The 18,939-nt window shown below is 51.9% G+C and overlaps 1 protein-coding gene across 1 annotated transcript in view; it reads right to left on the bottom strand.

Moving 5' to 3' along the window:
- Positions 1-5,183, bottom strand: part of SLC2A4 (solute carrier family 2 member 4) — a 52,094-nt gene extending 46,911 nt beyond the window's left edge. The window contains exon 1 of the mRNA XM_073623505.1: positions 4,516-5,183. The gene's annotated coding sequence lies outside the window, so the exon portion shown is untranslated. The remainder of the gene's footprint in view (positions 1-4,515) is intronic.
- Between the last annotated feature and the right edge of the window lie 13,756 nt (positions 5,184-18,939).

Raw genomic sequence — 18,939 nt, 5'->3', positions numbered from 1 at the left:
CACACTGTACTGACCAGCAGGGGGTCCTATAGAGATATCACACTGTACTGACCAGCAGGGGGCCCTATAGAGATATCACACTGTACTGACCAGCAGGGGGCCCTATAGAGATATCACACTGTACTGACCAGCAGGGGGGCACTATAGAGATATCACACTGTACTGACCAGCAGGGGGCACTATAGAGATATCACACTGTACTGACCAGCAGGGGGCCCCAGAGAGATATCACACTGTACTGACCAGCAGGGGACCCTATAGACATATCACACTGTACTGACCAGCAGGGGTCCCTATAGAGATATCATACTGTACTGACCAGCAGGGGGCCCCAGAGGGATATCACACTGTACTGACCAGCAGGGGGCCCTATAGAGATATCACACTGTACTGACCAGCAGGGGGCCCCAGAGAGAAATCACACTGTACTGACCAGCAAGGGGCCCCAGAGAGGTATCACACTGTACTGACCAGCAGAGGGCCCCAGAGAGATATCACACTGTACTGATCAGCAGGGGACCCTATAGACATATCACACTGTACTGACCAGCAGGGGGCCCTATAGAGATATCACACTGTACTGACCAGCAGGGGGCCCTATAGAGATATCACACTGTACTGACCAGCAGGGGGCCCTATAGACATATCACACTGTACTGACCAGCAGGGGGCCCTATAGAGATATCATACTCTTCTGACCAGCAGGGGGCCCTTTAGAGATATCACACTGTACTGACCAGCAGGGGGCCCTATAGAGATATCACATTGTACTCACCAGCAGGGGGCCCCAGAGAGATATCACACTGTACTGACTAGCAGGGGGCTCCAGAGAGATATCACACTGTACTGACCAGCAGGGGGCCCTATAGAGATATCACACTGTACTGACCAGCAGGGGGCCCTATAGAGATATCACACTGTACTGGCCAGCAAGGGGCCCCATAGAGATATCACACTGTACTGACCAGCAGGGGGCCCCAGAGATATATCACACTGTACTGACCAGCAGGGGGCCCCAGAGAGATATCACACTGTACTGACCAGCAGGGGGCCCCAGAGAGATATCACACTGTACTGGCCAGCAGGGGGCCCCAGAGATATATCACACTGTACTGACCAGCAGGGGGCCCCATAGAGATATCACACTGTACTGACCAGCAGGGGGGCCCAGAGAGAAATCACAGTGTACTGACCAGCAGGGGGCCCCAGAGAGATATCACACTGTACTCACCAGCAGGGGGCCCTATAGACATATCACACTGTACATACCAGCAGGTGACCCTATAGAGATATCACATTGTACTGACCAGCAGGGGGCCCTATAGATATATCATACTCTACTGACCAGCAGGGGGCCCTTTAGAGATATCACATTGTACTCACCAGCAGGGGGCCCCAGAGAGAAATCACACTGTACTGACCAGCAGGGGGCCCCAGAGAGGTATCACACTGTACTGACCAGCAGAGGGCCCCAGAGAGATATCACACTGTACTCACCAGCAGGGGGCCCCAGAGAGAAATCACACTGTACTGGCCAGCAGGGGGCCCCAGAGAGATATCACACTGTACTGGCCAGCAGGGGGCCCCATAGAGATATCACACTGTACTGGCCAGCAGGGGGCCCCAAAGAGATATGTCACCTCTAAGGATCAGCGAATGGTTTGGCCCGAGGATGAGTTTGGGCCGAACATTGGCTGTTTGGAAGTTCTCCAAACAAACAAATTATAGGGTCGGACGAACGACCACAATGCAATGCGCCTGACAGTGCACTGAAAGCCCTGATTGGCTGAAGCAATGAAAGCTTCGCCCAATCTGGGCACAAAGCACCGTCAGAGCCATGATTGGAATCTGTCATGATGACTGTATCCAATCATGGCGCATCTTTCTATGGCGGTCATTTGTAGTGTGATATCGTATGTAGAGAGACATAGAACAGAGTCAGCTGAGTTATGTGAACACAGAGTCAGCCACTTCCTCCTTGATGATGCTCAACCAGGACTTGTATCAGATGTTCTGAGGTTGAGGAAGGCAGGAACATGAGCCTACAGAGAGAGGAGAAGACTGGTCCATAAACTGGCATTCATGTTCACCAAGCCACAGAGTAATGCCAACTTGTCTCCAGTGGTAATGAGGATGGAGGAGATGATGATGATGATGATAAGGAGATGATGATGATGATGATGAGGAGATGATGAGGAGATGATGATGATGAGGAGGAGGAGATGATGATGATGATGGTGATGATGATGATGAGGTCACTGACGTGACTTGGGTGTCGGATAGAGCAGAGGAGGAAAGTGAGGGTGAGGGACAACCCCAAGGAGGCAGCCATCATGGAAGAGTAGAGAGCAGCCCCCCTATTCCATCACATTGTGGATCTGTTATCTCCCGGCCCACTTCCCACAGCTCAGCTGTCTGGACCTTTTTTAGTACATGTGCAGCCAATCGCACTGTTGCTATTTGCAAACTTTGTCTCAAGCACATCAAGTGTGGAAAAAACTCCAACCATTTGGGTACCACATGCTTGACAAGGCACTTAACCTCCCACCACTCAGCCCATTGGCAAGAGCACCTGAAAGTCACACTAAAGGGGCACAAATCTGCCCCTCCTCCTTACTCACCTCGGTCTGTCCCAGCTATATCTAATGACCTCTCAGCAGCCTCCACTGACAGGGATGATGGTATAGTACAGGGTGTCCCAGGTCCTTTCAGCACATCTGCCAGCAGCTCACCACCAGCTGTAGACTGTAGCCGGCAAATTTTTCTGCAGCGTTATTAAAAAATACAGTCCCTGCCACCCACATGCCCAGCTTCTAAATGCAAGCTTGTCAAAGCTCCTGGTTCTCCAACTTCTGCCTTTCCACCTGGTGGATTCTGACCCCTTCCACGAATTTGCAGAATGTGCTGTACCACAATGGCAGGTTCCCAGTCGCTATTTCTTTTCACGTAAGGCCATTCCTTCTCTCTATCATCATGTGGAAGGGAATGTTGTGTCATCATTGCGCAAGGCACTCCACGTTACTGCTGACACGTGGTCCAGCAAGCATGGACAGGGACGATATATTTTGTTCACAGCACACTGGGTAACTCTGCTTGCAACTCGGAAGGATGCAGGACAGGGCTTAGTGCTGCAGCTTGTTGTGCCCCTACATCTCCATACAGCTGGTGGTGATGATGCCAGACCTGTGAGCTCCACCCCTCCTCCTCCTCCTCCTCCTCCTCTGCCATCTCCATGCCCTCCTCTGCAGAATTGTCCTATGAACATCAGGTACCCCCTTAGCGTTCGAAGGGCTATTCCCAGAGTCAGGCTAAAAGGTGCCATGCAGTGCTTCAGCTGGTGTGTTTAGTGGACAGAAACCACACCGGAGAAGAGATTCTTGCAGCTCTGCAGGGAGAGGCCCAGAGGTGGTTCACACCACGCCAGCTGGAGCCAGGAATGGTGGTGTCCGATAATGGCTCAAACCTCCTGTCCGCCCTCAGACAGGGAAAGTTGACACATGCCATGCCTGGCACTTGTCCTCAATTTGGTGGTGCAGGGTTTCCTAAGTACGCACCCAGGGGTTGCAAGATGTACTAAAGCAGGCCAGAAGAGTCTGTAGCCATTTCAGGCGGTCATACACAGCCAGTGCTCGGTGGGCTGAAATTCAGCGGGAATTCCACCTGCCCGTAAACTGCCTGATTTGTGACATGCCCACCAGGTGGAACTCGACTTTGGCAATGCTGCAGTGGCTGCCCATGCGGCTGAGGGCCGTCAACGAGTACCTGTGTGAGTACGGCACGACGACAGGCTCAGGCCGGCTCGGCTTTTTTTGCCCCATGGTTGCTCATGAAGGATACATGCACTGTATTGTCACCATTTGAGGAGGCCACAAGAATGGTGACAATGCATTCATCAGTGACACAATCCCAGTTGTCTTCCTGCCAGAGAAGACTCTGCATGGCATTATGGACAGGGCACTCGGGGAAGAGGAGCGGGAGGAAGAGGAGGACTTCCTTTCCTCTCAAGGCCGACTTTATGCAGACACCATTGTTCCTATGCCCTAGAACACACAAGGAGAAGGACATAGCTGCTAACATTGTAAAAAAAATTTTAGGGACACTTTTTTGGCTGTAGGCGGGGGTCTTGTTATAAATAGGGGGCGGGGCATGCGTTTGTGGGCGTGGCATAGGAAAAAGTAAAAATGCGGCAAAATGGGTGTGGTTTACGTGAAATAGTGGGCGTGTCTTAAATGGGCGTGGCTCAAAGTGGTGTGGTTAGAGTCTGAGATGAATGAGGGATGGAGAGGGAGAGGGAAAGGGGGGAGAGGGATGGAGGGACAGCAGCCCCAGATCCTACACCACAATAGAAATATGTGTATTCTAGAAAGTTTAACAATCAGCAGATAAAGATACTCCAAACACCTGGTGTTAGCACTTCAATCACCCCGGCACCATGATTGTTATGGTGTCAGAGTGATTGAAGTGCATTATTTCTACTATTACTATTGTAATATAAAATGAAATCATTCAACTCACCATAATGCCGAATCAGTGGGATCCCTGTGCGTGTCACCAGCCGTCCATCCTTGCATCAGTTGTCCCAGCAGAGTCCGTCCTTGCATCAGGTGTCCCAGCAGAGTCCGTCCTTGCATCAGGTGTCCCAGCAGAGTCCATCCTTGCATCAGGTGATCAGGTGTCCCAGCAGAGTCCGTCCTTGCATCAGGTGTCCCAGCAGAGTCCATCCTTGCATCAGGTGATCAGGTGTCCCAGCAGAGTCCATCCTTGCATCAGGTGATCAGGTGTCCCAGCAGAGTCCGTCCTTGCATCAGGTGATCAGGTGTCCCAGCAGAGTCCGTCCTTGCATCAGGTGATCAGGTGTCCCAGCAGAGTCCGTCCTTGCATCAGGTGCCCCCAGCAGAGTCTGTACTTGCATCAGGTGTCCCAGCAGAGTCCATCCTTGCATCAGGTGTCCCAGCAGAGTCCGTCTTTGCATCAGGTGTCCCAGCAGAGTCCTTCCTTGCATCAGGTGCCCCCAGCAGAGTCCATCCTTGCATCAGGTGTCCTAGCAGAGTCCATCCTTGCATCAGGTGTCCCAGCAGAGTCCGTCTTTGCATCAGGTGTCCCAGCAGAGTCCTTCCTTGCATCAGGTGTCCCAGCAGAGTCCGTCTTTGCATCAGGTGGCCCCAGCAGAGTCCTTCCTTGCATCAGGTGCCCCCAGTGGAGCCCCCCTTACATCAGATGTGCCCAGCGGAGCCCCCCTTACATCAGATGTCCCCAGCGGAGCCCCCCCTTACATCAGATGTCCCCAGCGGAGCCCCCCTTACATCAGATGTCCCCAGCGGAGCCCCCCTTACATCAGATGTCCCCAGCGGAGCCCCCCCTTACATCAGATGTCCCCAGCAGTGCCCCTCTTACATCAGGTGTCCCGAGTGGAGCCCCCCTTACATCAGATGTCCCCAGCGGAGCCCCCCCCCCACCTCAGGTGTCCTAGTAAGTCCTAGTAGGAGGGGTTATACAAAATACTGTCTCCCTCCGCCGGCCGCATGATTACAATAGAACCCCCGCCCCTTTCCATAACAGACCGGCAGTGGGGCGGGGGGTAGGCGAGGCGGAGCAGGGCGGAGGGTGGGCTGCGACACAGGAGCTCCGTCTAGCCCCCCAGCCGTCTTCCTAGTCTTCTTAAAAATGGCGGCCAGCGGAGACAATCCACCGGCCGCGGACCTCTAGCGGCAGCAGGTGGCGGCAGCGAAAATCCGTGAAGAACTGGATTTCTCGGGACATTTCCCGGGAAACAATAAAATCGGGAATAGAGTCTAAATCCCGGGACTGTCCTGGGAAATCCGGGACAGTTGGTAAGTATTGAAGGAGGAGGAGGATTCTGGCAGTTTCAGAGGCATTGAAGCAGAGGAAGAATACGTCAAACAGTAAGAACCCTTGGGAGTAATACGTGGCTGGGAGGAGGAAGTTCCAGATACTGTAATCCTCAGTGACCCTGAGGCGGGGGCCGATATAGAGCCTAGTCCCGGGAGGGGCACTGGCAGGAAATATGTTTTTTTTTGCGGGAAAGTTACATAGTTACATAGTAGGTGAGGTTAAAAAAAGACACAAGTCCATCAAGTCCAACCTATGTGTGTGATTATATGTCAGTATTACATTGTATATCCCTGTATGTTGTGTGATTATGTGTCAGTATTACATTACATATCCCTGTATATTGCGGTCATTCAGGTGATTATCTAATAGTTTCTTGAAGCTATCAATGCTTCCCGCTGAGACCACCGCCTGTGGAAGGGAATTCCACATCCTTGCCACTCTTATAGGGCGTACACATGGTCGGACTTTGTTCGGACATTCCTAGGATTTTTCCGACGGATGTTGGCTCAAACTTGTCTTGCATACACACGGTCACACAAAGTTGTCGGAAAATCCGATCGTTCTGAACGCGGTGACGTAAAACACGTACGTCGGGACTATAAACGGGGCAGTGGCCAATAGCTTTCATCTCTTTATTTATTCTGAGCATGCGTGGCACTTTGTCCGTCGGATTTGTGTACACACGATCGGAATTTCCCACAACGGATTTTGTTGTCGGAAAATTTTATCTCCTGCTCTCCAACTTTGTGTGTCGGAAAATCTGATGGAAAATGTCCGATGGAGCCCACACACGGTCGGAATTTCCGACAACACGCTCCGATCGGACATTTTCCATCGGAAAATCCGACCGTGTGTACAGGGCATTACAATAAAGAACCCTCTACATAGTTTAAGGTTAAACCTCTTTTCTTCTAATTGTAATGAGTGGCCACGAGTCTTATTAAACTCTCTTCTGCGAAAAACTTTTATCCCTATTGTGGGGTCACCAGTCCGGTATTTATATATTGTGGGGTCACCAGTCCGGTATTTGTATGTTGTGGGGTCACCAGTCCGGTATTTATATATTGTGGGGTCACCAGTCCGGTATTTGTATATTGTGGGGTCACCAGTCCGGTATTTATATATTGTAGGGTCACCAGTCCGGTATTTATATATTGTGGGGTCACCAGTCCGGTATTTATATATTGTAGGGTCACCAGTCCGGTATTTATATATTGTGGGGTCACCAGTCCGGTATTTATATATTGTGGGGTCACCAGTCCAGTATTTGTATATTGTGGGGTCACCAGTCCGGTATTTGTATATTGTGGGGTCACCAGTCCGGTATTTGTATATTGTGGGGTCACCAGTCCGGTATTTATATATTGTGGGGTCACCAGTCAGGTATTTATATATTGTGGGGTCACCAGTCCGGTATTTGTATATTGTGGGGTCACCAGTCCGGTATTTATATATTGTGGGGTCACCAGTCCGGTATTTATATATTGTGGGGTCACCAGTCCGGTATTTGTATATTGTGGGGTCACCAGTCCGGTATTTGTATATTGTGGGGTCACCAGTCCGGTATTTATATATTGTGGGGTCACCAGTCAGGTATTTATATATTGTGGGGTCACCAGTCCGGTATTTGTATATTGTGGGGTCACCAGTCCGGTATTTGTATATTGTGGGGTCACCAGTCCGGTATTTGTATATTGTGGGGTCACCAGTCCGGTATTTATATATTGTAGGGTCACCAGTCCGGTATTTGTATATTGTGGGGTCACCAGTCCGGTATTTATATATTGTGGGGTCACCAGTCCGGTATTTATACAATGAAATCATATCCCCTCTCAAGCATCTCTTCTCCAGAGAGAATAAGTTCAGAGCTCACAACCTTTCCTCATAACTAAGATCCTCCAGACCCTTTATTAGCTTTAAAGTTATGGGGGCAGTGGCTGGTGTTGGCGCTTTCATCATCCCGGCACCATGGTTGTTATGGTGTCAGGATGATTGAAGCGCATTATTTCTACTATTACATTGTAATATAAATTGAAATGGTTCAAGTCATCATAATGCAGAATCAGTGGGAGCCCTGAGCGTGTCACTTGCCACATGTTGCGGATTGTCATTGGCCTGCTAAGATGCAGATTGTCACTTGTCAGAGGGAAGGCAGGAAGCAGAGAGATGATGTCATCTCTCTGCTGCCCGCGGCTGCACAGTCAGGGGGGAACTGCAGTGATGCAGGGCGGGCGGTGAGAGATGATGTCATCTCTCTGCTCCCCGCCCACTGGCTCTCTGACTGGCCAGCACCTCCACTCTCATGCCGACCGGCCCGCCCACTTACTCGATAATTGCCCCGCCCGCCCGAACACTCACCTACTTACTCCCCCCTTATTCATCCGCCGACCTGCAGTGCCCGCTCAGGCGCGCTCACTCACCTGCCAACTCCCGCTGACTGGCCAGCACCTCTGCTCACCTGCCAACCGGCCCGCCGGCACACTCACCTGCCAACTCCCGCTGACTGGCCCGCCCGCACACTCCTCCCCTGACTGGCCTGTCCATCACTAATTTCTCGGAGGGGGGCAATTGCCCCGTTGCCCCCCCCCCGGATCTGCCCCTGCCCTGAGGAGTTTGCTTCTCATGCCTCCACAAATTTGCGGTACATGGGCCCCCTCATGCTTCAAAACCTGCGAAAGGACCCAAGAATACGTGAAGGAGAAGGATCACTATTGGTTGGCAACCCTCCTTGACCGTTATAAGGGGAAAGTCTCAGAACTCATCCCGTCACCACAGCGAGTGCAGAAGATAAAAATCTCTTGAGGGCACCTTAAAAACAAGTTTATCGAATGCTTTTCCTATCTGGGGTAGGTTACAGTGTGGTGCAAACCAGCAAGGGGCCCCAGAGAGATGTGACACCTCCCTTACCAGCAGGGGGCCCCAGAGAGATGTGACACCTCCCTTACCAGCAGGGGGCCCCAGAGAGATGTGACACCTCCCTTACCAGCTGGGGGCCCCAGAGAGATGTGACACCTCCCTTACCAGCAGGGGGCCCCAGAGAGATGTGACACCTCCCTTACCAGCAGGGGGCCCCAGAGAGATGTGACACCTCCCTTACCAGCAGGGGGCCCCAGAGAGATGTGACACCTCCCTTACCAGCAGGGGGCCCCAGAGAGATGTGACAACTCCCTTACCAGCAGGGGGCCCCAGAGAGATGTGACACTTTTCTTACCACTAGGCAGGAGGTGGGGGTTAGGATGTAGGGTGGCCGTGTAACCAGTAGGGTGAAGGTGCAGGATGGCCATGTCACCAGTAGAGTGAAGGTGCAGGATGGCCATGTCACCAGTAGAGTGAAGGTGCAGATGACCATGTCACCAGTAGAGTGAAGGTGCAGGATGGCCATGTCACCAGTAGAGTGAAGGTGCAGGATGACCATGTCACCAGTAGAGTGAAGGTGCAGGATGGCCATGTCACCAGTAGAGTGAAGGTGCAGGATGACCATGTCACCAGTAGAGTGAAGGTGCAGGATGGCCATGTCACCAGTAGAGTGAAGGTGCAGGATGACCATGTCACCAGTAGAGTGAAGGTGCAGGATGACCATGTCACCAGTAGAGTGAAGGTGCAGATGACCATGTCACCAGTAGAGTGAAGGTGCAGGATGACCATGTCACCAGTAGAGTGAAGGTGCAGATGACCATGTCACCAGTAGAGTGAAGGTGCAGGATGACCATGTCACCAGTAGAGGGAAGGTGCAGGATGGCCATGTCACCAGTAGAGGGAAGGTGCAGATGGCCATGTCACCAGTAGAGTGAAGGTGCAGGATGACCATGTCACCAGTAGAGTGAAGGTGCAGATGGCCATGTCACCAGTAGAGTGAAGGTGCAGGATGACCATGTCACCAGTAGAGTGAAGGTGCAGATGGCCATGTCACCAGTAGAGTGAAGGTGCAGATGGCCATGTCACCAGTAGAGTGAAGGTGCAGGATGACCATGTCACCAGTAGAGTGAAGGTGCAGGATGACCATGTCACCAGTAGAGTGAAGGTGCAGATGGCCATGTCACCAGTAGAGTGAAGGTGCAGGATGGCCATCTCACCAGTAGAGTGAAGGTGCAGATGACCATGTCACCAGTAGAGTGAAGGTGCAGGATGGCCATGTCACCAGTAGAGTGAAGGAGCAGATGACCATGTCACCAGGAGAGGGAAGGTGCAGGATGACCATGTCACCAGTAGAGTGAAGGTGCAGATGGCCATGTCACCAGGAGAGGAAAGGTGCAGGATGGCCATGTCACCAGGAGAGGGAAGGTGCAGGATGGCCATGTCACCAGGAGAGGAAAGGTGCAGGATGACCATGTCACCAGGAGAGGGAAGGTGCAGGATGACCATGTCACCAGGAGAGGGAAGGTGCAGGATGGCCATGTCACCAGGAGAGGGAAGGTGCAGGATGGCCATGTCATCAGGAGAGGGAAGGTGACGGATGACCATGTCACCAGTAGAGTGAAGGTGCAGGATGGCCATGTCACCAGGAGAGGGAAGGTGCAGGATGACCATGTCACCAGGAGAGGGAAGGTGCAGGATGACCATGTCACCAGGAGAGGGAAGGTGCAGGATGACCATGTCACCAGGAGAGGGAAGGTGCAGGATGGCCATGTCACCAGTAGAGTGTAGGTGCAGGATGACCATGTCACTAGTAGAGTGAAGGTGCAGATGGCCATGTCACCAGGAGAGGGAAGGTACAGGATGACCATGTCACCAGGAGAGGAAAGGTGCAGGATGGCCATCTTACCAGGGTACAGTGTGGCCAACCATCAGTATTTTACTGGCAGCCAGTAAAAAACTGGCACTTTTCTCCTGCCAGTGACAGGAAAAGGTTGCCAGTAAGAAATATGGCTGTGACACTCGGCTCGGAAGTTCTGCTCCGGAGCCGGCCGGGACCATCTGAGTGTTTACTACAGTGTGTGCCGGAGCATGTCGGGTAATGTCATGGTGCAATGGAGCCTAGCGGAGTGGTCAGAGCCTCCTGTGCAGGTTTGTGGAACGGAATCAAGGCAAGCCGGGAGCGGAACTGTCCGTGCTGTTTGGACTGGAGTGCACTGAAGGGACCACCTGGTGTAGAGAGAGATGGTGACCCAGGAGGGGACATGTTGTGTCAGTGCATTGAAGGGACCACCTGGTGTAGAGAGAGATGGTGACCCAGGAGGGGACATGTTGTGTCAGAGCATTGAAGGGACCACCTGGTGTAGAGAGAGACTGTGGCCCAGGAGGGGACATGTTGTGTCAGTGCATTGAAGGGACCACCTGGTGTAGAGAGAGACTGTGGCCCAGGAGGGGACGTGTTGTGTCAGTGCATTGAAGGGACCACCTGGTGTAGAGAGAGATGGTGACCCAGGAGGGGACATGTTGTGTCAGAGCATTGAAGGGACCACCTGGTGTAGAGAGAGACTGTGACCCAGGAGGGGACGTGTTGTGTCAGAGCATTGAAGGGACCACCTGGTGTAGAGAGAGATGGTGACCCAGGAGGGGACATGTTGTGTCAGAGCACTGAAGGGACCACCTGGTGTAGAGAGAGATGGTGACCCAGGAGGGGACATGTTGAGTCAGTGCATTGAAGGGACCACCTGGTGTAGAGAGAGACTGTGACCCAGGAGGGGACATGTTGTGTCAGAGCATTGAAGGGACCACCTGGTGTAGAGAGAGACTGTGACCCAGGAGGGGACGTGTTGTGTCAGAGCATTGAAGGGACCACCTGGTGTAGAGAGAGATGGTGACCCAGGAGGGGACGTGTTGTGTCAGAGCATTGAAGGGACCACCTGGTGTAGAGAGAGATGGTGACCCAGGAGGGGACGTGTTGTGTCAGAGCATTGAAGGGACCACCTGGTGTAGAGAGACGGTGACCTAGGAGGGGACGTGTTGTGTCAGAGCATTGAAGGGACCACCTGGTGTAGAGAGACGGTGATCCAGGAGGGGACATGTTGTGTCAGAGCACTGAAGGGACCACCTGGTGTAGAGAGATGGTGACCCAGGAGGGGACATGTTGTGTCAGAGCACTGAATGGACCACCTGGTGTAGAGAGAGATGGTGACCCAGGAGGGGACGTGTTGTGTCAGAGCATTGAATGGACCACCTGGTGTAGAGAGAGACTGTGACCCAGGAGGGGACATGTTGAGTCAGTGCATTGAAGGGACCACCTGATGTAGAGAGAGACTGTGACCCAGGAGGGGACGTGTTGTGTCAGAGCATTGAAGGGACCACCTGGTGTAGAGAGAGATGGTGACCCAGGAGGGGACGTGTTGTGTCAGAGCTTAGAAGGGACCACCTGGTGTAGAGAGACGGTGACCCAGGAGGGGACGTGTTGTGTCAGAGCATTGAAGGGACCACCTGGTGTAGAGAGACGGTGACCCAGGAGGGGGCATGTTGTGTCAGAGCACTGAAGGGACCACCTGGTGTAGAGAGATGGTGACCCAGGAGGGGACATGTTGTGTCAGAGCACTGAAGGGACCACCTGGTGTAGAGAGAGATGGTGACCCAGGAGGGGACATGTTGTGTCAGAGCACTGAAGGGACCACCTGGTGTAGAGAGAGATGGTGACCCAGGAGGGGACGTGTTGTGTCAGAGCACTGAAGGGACCACCTGTTGTAGAGAGAGACTGTGACCCAGGAGGGGACGTGTTGTGTCAGAGCACTGAAGGGACCACCTGGTGTAGAGAGATTGTGACCCAGGAGGGGACGTGTTGTATCAGAGAACTGAAGGGACCACCTGGTGTAGAGAGAGATGGTGACCCAGGAGGAGACGTGTTGAGTCAGTGCATTGAAGGGACCACCTGGTGTAGAGAGAGATGGTGACCCAGGAGGGGACGTGTTGTGTCACAGCACTGAAGGGACCACCTGGTGTAGAGAGAGACTGTGACCCAGGAGGGGACATGTTGAGTCAGTGCATTGAAGGGACCACCTGGTGTAGAGAGAGATGGTGACCCAGGAGGGGACGTGTTGTGTCAGAGCATTGAAGGGACCACCTGGTGTAGAGAGAGATGGTGACCCAGGAGGGGACGTGTTGTGTCAGAGCACTGAAGGGACCACCTGGTGTAGAGAGCGATGGTGACCCAGGAGGAGACGTGTTGAGTCAGAGCATTGAAGGGACCACCTGGTGTAGAGAAAGATGGTGACCCAGGAGGGGACGTGTTGTGTCAGAGCATTGAAGGGACCACCTGGTGTAGAGAGATGGTGACCCAGGAGGGGACATGTTGAGTCAGAGCATTGAAGGGACCACCTGGTGTAGCGAGAGATGGTGACCCAGGAGGGGACATGTTGAGTCGGAGCATTAAAGGGACCACCTGGTGTAGAGAGAGACTGTGACCCAGGAGGGGACGTGTTGTGTCAGAGCATTGAAGGGACCACCTGGTGTAGAGAGAGACTGTGACCCAGGAGGGGACGTGTTGTGTCAGAGCATTGAAGGGACCACCTGGTGTAGAGAGAGATGGTGACCCTGGAGGGGACGAGTTGTGTCAGAGCACTGAAGGGACCACCTGGTGTAGAGAGAGATGGTGACCCAGGAGGAGACGTGTTGTGTCAGAGCACTGAAGGGACCACCTGGTGTAGAGAGAGATTGTGACCCAGGAGGGGACATGTTGTGTCAGTGCATTGAAGGGACCACCTGGTGTAGAGAGAGATGGTGACCCAGGAGGGGACGTGTTGTGTCAGAGCATTGAAGGGACCACCTGGTGTAGAGAGATGGTGACCCAGGAGGGGACGTGTTGTGTCAGAGCACTGAAGGGACCACCTCGTGTAGAGAGAGATGGTGACCCAGGAGGTTGCAGGGTAATCATCTCACCAGTAGAGGGAGGTCCCAGAGTGGTCATCTCACCAATAGAGGGAAGTTGCAATGTGGTCATCTTACCAGTGAAGGTAGGTTGCAGGGTGGTCATCTCACCAGTAGAGGGAGGTTGCAGGGTGGTCATCTCACCAGTGAAGGTAGGTTGCAGGGTGATCTTCTCACCAGTAGAGGGAGGTTGCAGGGTGGTCATCTCACCAGTGAAGGTAGGTTGCAGGTTGGTCTTCTCACCAGTAGAGGGAGGTTGCAGGGTGGTCATCTCACCAGTAGAGGTAGGTTGCAGTGTGGTCTTCTCACAATAAGGGGGAGGTTGCAGGGTGGTTTTCTCACCAATAGAGGGAGGTTGCAGGGTGGTCTTCTCACCAGTAGAGGTAGGTTGCAGGGTCGTCTTCTGACCAGTAGAGGGAGGTTGCAGGGTGGTCTTCTCACCAGTAGAGGGAGGTTGCAGGGTGGTCTTCTCACCAGTAGAGGGAGGTTGCAGGGTGGTCTTCTCACCAGTGAAGGGAGGTTGCAGGGTGGTCTTCTCACCAGTGAAGGTAGGTTGCAGGGTGGTCTTCTCACCAGTAGAGGGAGGTTGCAGGGTGGTCTTCTCACCAGTAGAGGGAGGTTGCAGGGTGGTCATCTCACCAGTAGAGGTAGGTTGCAGTGTGGTCTTCTCACAATAAGGGGGAGGTTGCAGGGTGGTCTTCTCACCAATAGAGGGAGGTTGCAGGGTGGTCTTCTCACCAGTAGAGGTAGGTTGCAGGGTGGTCTTCTGACCAGTAGAGGGAGGTTGCAGGGTGGTCTTCTCACCAGTAGAGGGAGGTTGCAGGGTGGTCTTCTCACCAGTAGAGGGAGGGTGCAGGGTGGTATTCTCACCAGTGAAGGGAGGTTGCAGGGTGGTCATCTCACCAGTAGAGGTAGGTTGCAGGGTGGTCATCTCACCAGTGAAGGTAGTTTGCAGGGTGGTAATCTCACCACTAGAGGTAGGTTGCAGTGTGGTCTTCTCACCAGTAGAGTTAGGTTGCAGGGTCATCTTCTGACCAGTAGAGGGAGGCTGCAGGGTGGTCTTCTCACCAGTAGAGGGAGGTTGCAGGGTGGTCTTCTCACCAGTGAAGGGAGGTTGCAGGGTGGTCTTCTCACCAGTGAAGGTAGGTTGCAGGGTGGTCTTCTCACCAGTAGAGGGAGGTTGCAGGGTGGTCTTCTCACCAGTAGAGGGAGGTTGCAGGGTGGTCTTCTCACCAGTAGAGGGAGGTTGCAGGGTGGTCTTCTCAGCAGTAGAGGGACGTTGCAGGGTGCTCATCTCACCAGTGAAGGTAGGTTGCAGGGTGCTCATCTCACCAGCAGAGGGAGGTTGCAGGGTGGTCATCTCACCAGTGAAGGTAGGTTGCAGGGTGATCTTCTCACCAGTAGAGGGAGGTTGCAGTGTGGTCATCTTACCAGTGAAGGTAGGTTGCAGGGTGGTCATCTCACCAGTAGAGGGAGGTTGCAGGGTGGTCATCTCACCAGTGAAGGTAGGTTGCAGGGTGATCTCACCAGTAGAGGGAGGTTGCAGGGTGGTCATCTCACCAGTGAAGGTAGGTTGCAGGTTGGTCTTCTCACCAGTAGAGGGAGGTTGCAGGGTAGTCATCTCACCAGTAGAGGTAGGTTGCAGTGTGGTCTTCTCACAATAAGGGGGATGTTGCAGGGTGGTCTTCTCACCAATAGAGGGAGGTTGCAGGGTGGTCTTCTCACCAGTAGAGGGAGGTTGCAGGGTGGTCTTCTCGCCAGTGAAGGTAGGTTGCAGGGTGGTCTTCTCACCAGTAGAGGGAGGCTGCAGGGTGGTCTTCTCACCAGTAGAGGTAGGTTGCAGGGTGGTCATCTCATCAGTGAAGTTAGGTTGCAGGGTGGTAATCTCACCACTAGAGGGAGGTTGCAGGGTGGTCATCTCACCAGTAGAGGGAGGTTGCAGGGTGGTCATCTTACCAGTGAAGGTAGGTTGCAGGGTGATCATCTCACCAGTAGAGGGAGGTTGCAGGGTGGTCATCTCACCAGTAGAGGGAGGTTGCAGGGTGGTCATCTCACCAGTGAAGATAGGTTTCAGGGTGGTATTCTCACCAGTAGAGGGAGGTTGCAGGGTGGTCATCTCACCAGTGAAGGTAGGTTTCAGGGTGGTAATCTCACCAGTAGAGGGAGGTCGTAGGGTGGTCATCTCACCAGTAGAGGGAGGTTGCAGGGTAAATCATCTCACCAGTAGAGGGAGGTTTCAGGGTGGTCATCTTACTAGTTCAGGGAGGTTGCAGGGTGGACATCTTACCAGTGAAGGTAGGTTGCAGGGTGGTCTTCTCACCAGTAGAGGGAGGTTGCACGGTGCTCATCTCACCAGTAGAGGTAGGTTGCAGTGTGGTCTTCTCACAATAAGGGGGAGGTTGCAGGGTGGTTTTCTCACCAATAGAGGGAGGTTGCAGGGTGGTCTTCTCACCAGTAGAGGTAGGTTGCAGGGTCGTCTTCTGACCAGTAGAGGGAGGTTACAGGGTGGTCTTATCATCAGTAGAGGGAGGTTGCACGGTGGTCTTCTCACCAGTAGAGGGAGGTTGCAGGGTGGTCTTCTCACCAGTAGAGGTTCCAGGGTGGTCTTCTCACAAGTAGGATTACTAGATAAGCCAAAATATAAAACATTGTGCTGAATTAGATCACCAATCAGGGGACTACTTATGTTTTCACCCAAAATCACGACAAAGTTCACCTATGACTTATCCATTTTTCTAATGCAATTACCGTATATGTACAGTACAATATGGGTGAAACTTGGGTGAAAACGTTGATAGATTGACCCCCTTAGTGTTTCCAGCTCCATCTTCTACACATCCACAATACCGGACAGTGATCGTAAGCTCCTCCCCACTGTAAGCCAACAACCAGCTGATGGAATGTCCTCGAACTGTAACAGGGATGATGAACCAATCAGTGAACACACAGACCACATGTGCCACCCCAACCTTTGTATGGTACGGCCATCATATTTTATGTGGTACATTGGGCACAAGACCATTGTGCTTCGCTGATTGGTCAACCTGCTCTGCTATTCCATCGCAGTGGTGCGCCAGAACCAGAGAGACCGATATCTAAAGAGCCCCAATCAGAGACTGCCATGTGAGAGATACCACCATGGTAGATCCCACCATTGAAAGATACCATCATGGTAGACCCCGCCATTGGGAGATACCATCATGGTAGACCCCACCATTGGGAGATACCATCATGGTAGACCCCACCATTGGGAGATACCATCATGGTAGACCCCACCATTGGGAGATACTGCTATGGCGGACTCCGCCATATGCGAGATACCTTTATGGTGAACAATGCTATGTGAAAGATACCACCATGGCAGACACCAACATTAAGTGATACCACTATGGAAGACACTTCCAATGAGAGATACTACCATGGTAGACGCCACTATTGAGAGATACCAGCATGGTAAACACCACCATTGAAAGATACCACCATGGTAGACACCACCATTGAGAGATACTACCATGGTAAACACTACCAGTGAGAGATAGCAGCATGGTAGACACCACCATTGACAGATACCACCATGGTAGACACCACCATTGAGAGATACTAACATGGTAGACACTACAATTGACAGATACCACCATGGTAGACACCACCATTGAGAGATACTAACATAGTAGATACTACAATTGACAGATACCACCATAGCAGACACCCCCATGGTAGACACCACCATCGAGAGATATTTTAACATGGTAGACACTACAATTGACAGATACCACCATGGTAGACACCACCATTGAGAGATACTAACATGGTAGATACTACAATTGATAGATACATGTGGCAGACACCACCATTGAGAGATGCCATCATGGTAGACACTACCATTGAGAGATACAATCATGGTAGACACCACCATTGACAGATACCACCATGGTAGACACCACCATTGAGAGATACTAACATGGTAGACACTACAATTGACAGATACCACCATGGTAGACACTACCATTGAGAGATACTAACATGGTAGATACAGCAATTGATAGATACCACCATGTGGTAGACACCACCATTGAGAGATACCATCATGGTAGACACCACCATTGAGAGATACTAACATGGTAGACACTACAATTGACAGATACCACCATGGTAGACACTACCATTGAGAGATACTAACATGGTAGATACTACAATTGATAGATACCACCATGTGGTAGACACCACCATTGAGAGATACCATCATGGTAGACACCACCATTGAGAGATACTAACATGGTAGACACTACAATTGACAGATACCTAATGGTAGACACCACCATTGAGAGATACTAACATAGTAGATACTACAATTGATAGATACCACCATATGGTAGACTAGACACCACCATTGAGAGATACCATCATGGTAGAAACCACCATTGACAGATACCACCATGGTAGACACCGCCATTGAGAGATACTAACATGGTAGATACTACAATTGACAGATACCACCATGGTAGACACCACCATTGAGAGATACTAACACGGTAGATACTGCAATTGACAGATACCACCATGGTAGACATCACAATTGAGAGATACCATCATGGTAGACACTACCATTGAGAGATACCATTATGGTATACACCACCATTGACAGATACCACCATGGTAGACACCATCATTGAGAGATACTAACATGGTAGATACTACAGTTGATAGACACCACCATTGAGAGATACCATCATGGTAGACATCACCATTGACAGATACCCCCATGGTAGACACCACCATTGAGAGATACTAACATGGTAGACACTACAATTGACAGATACCACCATGTGGTAGACACCACCATTGAGATATACCATCATGGTAGGCACCACCATTGACAGATACCACCATGGTAGACACCACCATTGAGAGATACTAACATGGTAGACACTACAATTGACAGATACCACCATGTGGTAGACACCACCATTGAGATATACCATCATGGTAGGCACCACCATTGACAGATACCACCATGGTAGACACCACCATTGAGAGATACCATCACGGTAGACAATACCATTGAGAGCTACAATCATGGTAGACACCACCATTGACAGATACCACCATGGTAGACACCACCATTGAGAGATACCAGCATGGTAGACACTACAAATGACAGATACCACCATGGTAGACACCACCATTGAGAGATACCAGCATGGTAGACACTACAAATGACAGATACCACCATGGTAGACACCACCATTGACAGATACCAGCATGGTAGACACTACAAATGACAGATACCACCAT

This window comes from Aquarana catesbeiana, linkage group LG03 (genome assembly GCF_042186555.1).
Source record: "Aquarana catesbeiana isolate 2022-GZ linkage group LG03, ASM4218655v1, whole genome shotgun sequence".
Taxonomy (NCBI): Eukaryota; Metazoa; Chordata; class Amphibia; order Anura; family Ranidae; genus Aquarana; species Aquarana catesbeiana.
Note: the sequence above shows the minus strand (reverse complement) of the source record. Positions and strands in the feature narration are given on the sequence as shown.